We start from the raw sequence: 5,000 nt of genomic DNA, 5'->3' as shown, positions 1-5,000 counted from the left end.
CACGGAGAGGGCGAGGTGACTGGCCCGCGGAGGACGCCACGGCCGCCCCGCCTCGTGACCCACCGCTCCCGGGGCGACACACAGAGTCGCTGCTGGGGAGAGGGGCCAGGGCGTGGGGGGCCTGCGCGGCGCCGCCGTCTGGCTTAGACCCGGCCTCCCGAACGGAGGGCATCTGTCGCGAAAGACCACCCCTTGCGCGGGAAGGTCGAGGTGACTGGCCTCCGGAGGACGCCACGGCCGCCCTGCCTCGTGACCCACCGCTCCCGGGGCGACGCACTGAGTCGCTGCTGGGGAGAGGGGCCAGGGCGTGGGGGGCCTGTGCGGCGCCGCCGTCTGGCTTAGACCTGCCTCCACCGCGGGGGGTCCTCGACCCACCGGCGGACGGGCGCGAGGAGTGGGAGAGGGGGGCTGGCCGTCGGGGTCCGCCGCGGCTCCGGCACAAGCCCCAGCGACCCGGAGGTCAAGCGCGGGGCATGGTCGGCCTGGCCGTGTCGGCGTCGCCCTCCGGCGTAGTCCCTTGTCCCGGGCTCTTGCCCGTAACCTCAAAGGTGACCGACCGAGCGGCGTCTCCCCCCGAAGCCGTGTCTCGACTGTTGAGAACAGACGAAGTCCGGTGCGGCAATACGCCGGGTACTCCCTTCGCCAAACTCGTGCCCCCCTTCGATTCGTCTTTCCTTCTCCATCCTCCCTTCTCGCTCCGGGGCGTCCGCTTGGTCTCTCTCTCTCGCTCTCCCTCTCGCTCTCGCGCTCCCTGCCGAGCCGCCTCGGAGGACGGCGGACGAGGGGAAGGCGACGGCGTTCGGCCGCGGGGCACACCGCACGGTGAGAACCCACTCGCCCGCCTCCCCGCACGTCTGTCATCCCCCCACTATCGTAGGGGCTCGGGAAAAGACTGGAAAACGCGGAGCTCGGCGGTGGCGTGGAAGCGCCACCCACCGCCGCCGCTCTCGCCGATGCCCACCGCGGAGGCCGCCCTTCGGACGCTGGGGTGCGGCGCGGGCCTCCGCGGACGAGCTGCGCATCTGGAAGTCAAAGGGCCGCCCTCGGAGAAGATCGTTGTGCTGCCCCGCGCGGGGAGCGATTCGGACGGCGGGCCCCCACGCCGAGGTGGGTGGGCGCCCCTCCGTTCGCCCGTGCGGGTCGTCGGACCGCTGCCGTACCACGGTTCGGGTCAAACTCCCCACAGCTCGGCCGCCTCCGTCCGTAGACGGGAGGGCGACCGCCGGCGTGCGCGCCCAAGGACGAGTGCCTGAAACCCGGGGGGGGTAACAGAGGAAGGAGACCGCCCGCCGTAAACCGACGCGGGCTCCAAAGCCCGGGCCGAGCGAGCGGCACCACCTCCCCACCCGGGAGCGCTGAGCCAGATCGATCGGAAGAAAGGGCAGGGGCTCGGGTGGAACCCCTGCCTCCGTTCTTCCCCTCGGGGGAGACGGGGAAGAAACGTGCCCCTGGAGTCCTGGAAGCGAGTGTCCGGCGCGCTCCGGGCGCCCTCGAGACGGAAGCCGGGTCGCGGTGCGATTCTCTCATAGGTCTCCCCGTTGGCGCGGAAGCGGGAGACATCCGACACAGAGAAACGCCGAGCCCGCTCCGAGGGGACAAAGTCAGAAGGAGCGATCCGCCCTCCCAGAGCCCTCCTGCGGACGAGGACTCTGGATCTGCCCCCCTTCTGACGACCGTCGCCCTCAGAGGACAGGAACCCACGTGGGGAGGGTCCGTTCGGGCTCGGGCGACCCAGGAAACGCGTCTCGGACTCGGGACGGACAACCGGCAAAAGTCCCCCTGGAGCCGCGGAAGCCTGGTCTCGGCGCGAGTGCGAACTTCCATGCAAAAGGGGGGTACTCGCCAAACCGCCTACCCGAGTCGAGGAACCACGAAAACAACGGATTTTGGTCGGGGCCGAGAGGTACCTCTCTCTCCTATATCCTGCAGCTGGTGTGCAAAACTGGGTATTTGCATGGTGAGACACCGACCCCCACTTTAAGGGAACAAAGTCAAAAAGTGTCCGACCTCCTGGAGCCGTGCGGCGGATCCGGCGGCCAGAAATTTCCTCATTCCGGTTCTATTTTTTTTTTTTTCGAATTTGCGAAATTTGGAGGCCAGGCGGCGTAGCTGGGACCTGGACTAGCTCGAAACACCCTGAACCGGTGAGCGGAATCGATTTCCCAAAGTTCTACGGCTCCCGGAAGCCAAAAACAGCTCGCCGGAAAATTTCAAAGTCCCAAGGACTCTTTCTTGAAAATCAATCCGGGGGCCATGGAAGTGTCCTCGGTACAACCTCAGAGCTTTCCCCCGCCTGGAAGTCTGACAGCGGTCTGACGTTTTTCAAAGTTTTGAGCTCTCTGTTTGTTCTCAAAGTCACAAAATCGCTTTTTTTCAGTTTTCCACCCATCAGACCCAAACTTCACCCCCACTTAGGTCACTGTCTAGGGGCGCCTTACGACATATTGACGCCCCTTTAGGGTGGAAGTAGGGGAAATGGGTGATTTTTACACAAAATCGGAAATTTCTCAAAATTTTTCTAAGTGTCAAGGACTCTTCCAGAAAATCTCCCCCAGGCTCCTGGAAGCGTCCCCGGTACACCTCTGGCGGCTGCCCCCGCCTGGAAGTCCAACACACGCCTGAAATTTTCAAAGTATGAAAATACGCATTTTCATCCAAAAATTCAACTTTCCCCCCGTGCACCGCAAACTTTACCCGCATTTAGGTCACTGCCCTTGGGTGCTTTACAACATATTGACGCCCCCCTGGGGTGGAAGTAGGGGAAATGTGACATTTTTCACAAAATCGAGATTTTCTCAAAATTTTTCTAAGTGTCAAGGACGCTTCCAGAAAATCTTCCCCAGGCTCCTGGAAGCGTCCCCGGTACGCCTCCGGCGGCTGCCCCCGCCTGGAAGTCTGACACACGCCTGAAATTTTCAAAGTATGAAAATACGCATTTTCATCCAAAAATTCAACTTTCCGTCCGTGCCCCGCAAACTTCACCCCCACTTAGGTCACTTTGCTGGGGTGCCTCACAACATATTGACGCCCCTTTAGGGTGGAAGAAGGGGAAATTTTCATTTTTCACAAAATCGAGATTTTCTCAAAAAATTTTCTAAGTCCCAAGGACTCTTCCAGAAAATCTTCCCCAGGCTCCTGGAAGCGTCCCCGGTACGCCTCCGGCGGCTGCCCCCTCCTGGAAGTCTGACACACGCCTGAAATTTTTAAAGTATGAAAATACGCATTTTCATCCAAAAATTCAACTTTCCCCCCCGTGCACCGCAAACTTTACCCGCATTTAGGTCACTGCCCTGGGGTGCTTTACAACATATTGACGCCCCCCTGGGGTGGAAGTAGGGGAAATGGGTCATTTTTTCACAAAATCGAGATTTTCTCAAAATTGCACCAAGTCCCAAGGACTCTTCCAGAAAATCTTCCCCAGGCTCCTGGAAGCGTCCTCGGTACGCCTCCGGCGGCTGCCCCCGCCTGGAAGTCTGACACACGCCTGGAATTTTCAAAGTATGAAAATAATGCATTTTCATCCAAAATTCGACTTTCCGCCCGTGCCCCGCAAACTTTACCCACAGTTAGGTCACTGTCCTGGGGTACCTCACAACATATTGACGCCCCCCTGTGGTGGAAGTAGGGGAAATGTGACATTTTTCACAAAATCGAGATTTTCTCAAAATATTTCTAAGTCCCAAGGACACTTTCAGAAAATCTTCCCCAGGCTCCTGGAAGCGTCCCCGGTACACCTCCGGCGGCTGCCCCCGCCTGGAAGTCTGACACACGCCTGAAATTTTCAAAGTATGAAAATACGCATTTTCATCCAAAAATTCGACTTTCCGCCCGTGCACCGCAAAATTCACCCTCATTTAGGTCACTGCCCTGGGGTGCTTTACAACATATTGACGCCCCCCTGGGGTGGAAGTAGGGGAAATGTGACATTTTTCACAAAATCGGAAATTTCTCAAAATTTTTCTAAGTCCCAAGGACACTTTCAGAAAATCTTCCCCAGGCTCCTGGAAGCGTCCTCGGTACGCCTCCGGCGGCTGCCCCCGCCTGGAAGTCTGACACACGCCTGAAATTTTCAAAGTATGAAAATAATGCATTTTCATCCAAAATTCGACTTTCCGCCCGTGCCCCGCAAACTTTACCCACAGTTAGGTCACTGTCCTGGGGTACCTCACAACATATTGACGCCCCCCTGTGGTGGAAGTAGGGGAAATGTGACATTTTTTCACAAAATCGAGATTTTCTCAAAATATTTCTAAGTCCCAAGGACTCTTCCAGAAAATCTTCCCCAGGCTCCTGGAAGCCTCCTCGGTACGCCTCCGGCGGCTGCCCCCGCCTGGAAGTCTGACACACGCCTGAAATTTTCAAAGTATGAAAATAATGCATTTTCATCCAAAATTCGACTTTCCGCCCGTGCCCCGCAAACTTTACCCACAGTTAGGTCACTGTCCTGGGGTACCTCACAACATATTGACGCCCCCCTGGGGTGGAAGTAGGGGAAATGTGACATTTTTCACAAAATCGGAAATTTCTCAAAATATTTCTAAGTCCCAAGGACACTTTCAGAAAATCTTCCCCAGGCTCCTGGAAGCGTCCTCGGTACGCCTCCGGCGGCTGCCCCCGCCTGGAAGTCTAACACACGCCTGAAATTTTCAAAGTATGAAAATAATGCATTTTCATCCAAAATTCGACTTTCCGCTCGTGCCCCGCAAACTTCACCCACAGTTAGGTCACTGCCTTGGGGTGCCTTACAACATATTGACGCCCCCCTGGGGTGGAAGTAGGGGAAATGTGACATTTTTCACAAAATCGAGATTTTCTCAAAATTTTTTCTAAGTGTCAAGGACGCTTCCAGAAAATCTTCCCCAGGCTCCTGGAAGCGTCCCCGGTACACCTCCGGCGGCTGCCCCCGCCTGGAAGTCTGACACACGCCTGAAATTTTCAAAGTATGAAAATACGCATTTTCATCCAAAAATTCAACTTTCCGCCCGTGCCCCGCAAACTTC

The sequence above is a fragment of the Ranitomeya variabilis genome, unplaced genomic scaffold (assembly GCF_051348905.1).
Source record: "Ranitomeya variabilis isolate aRanVar5 unplaced genomic scaffold, aRanVar5.hap1 Scaffold_89, whole genome shotgun sequence".
NCBI classification, from domain to species: domain Eukaryota; kingdom Metazoa; phylum Chordata; class Amphibia; order Anura; family Dendrobatidae; genus Ranitomeya; species Ranitomeya variabilis.
This window is presented reverse-complemented; position numbering follows the sequence as displayed.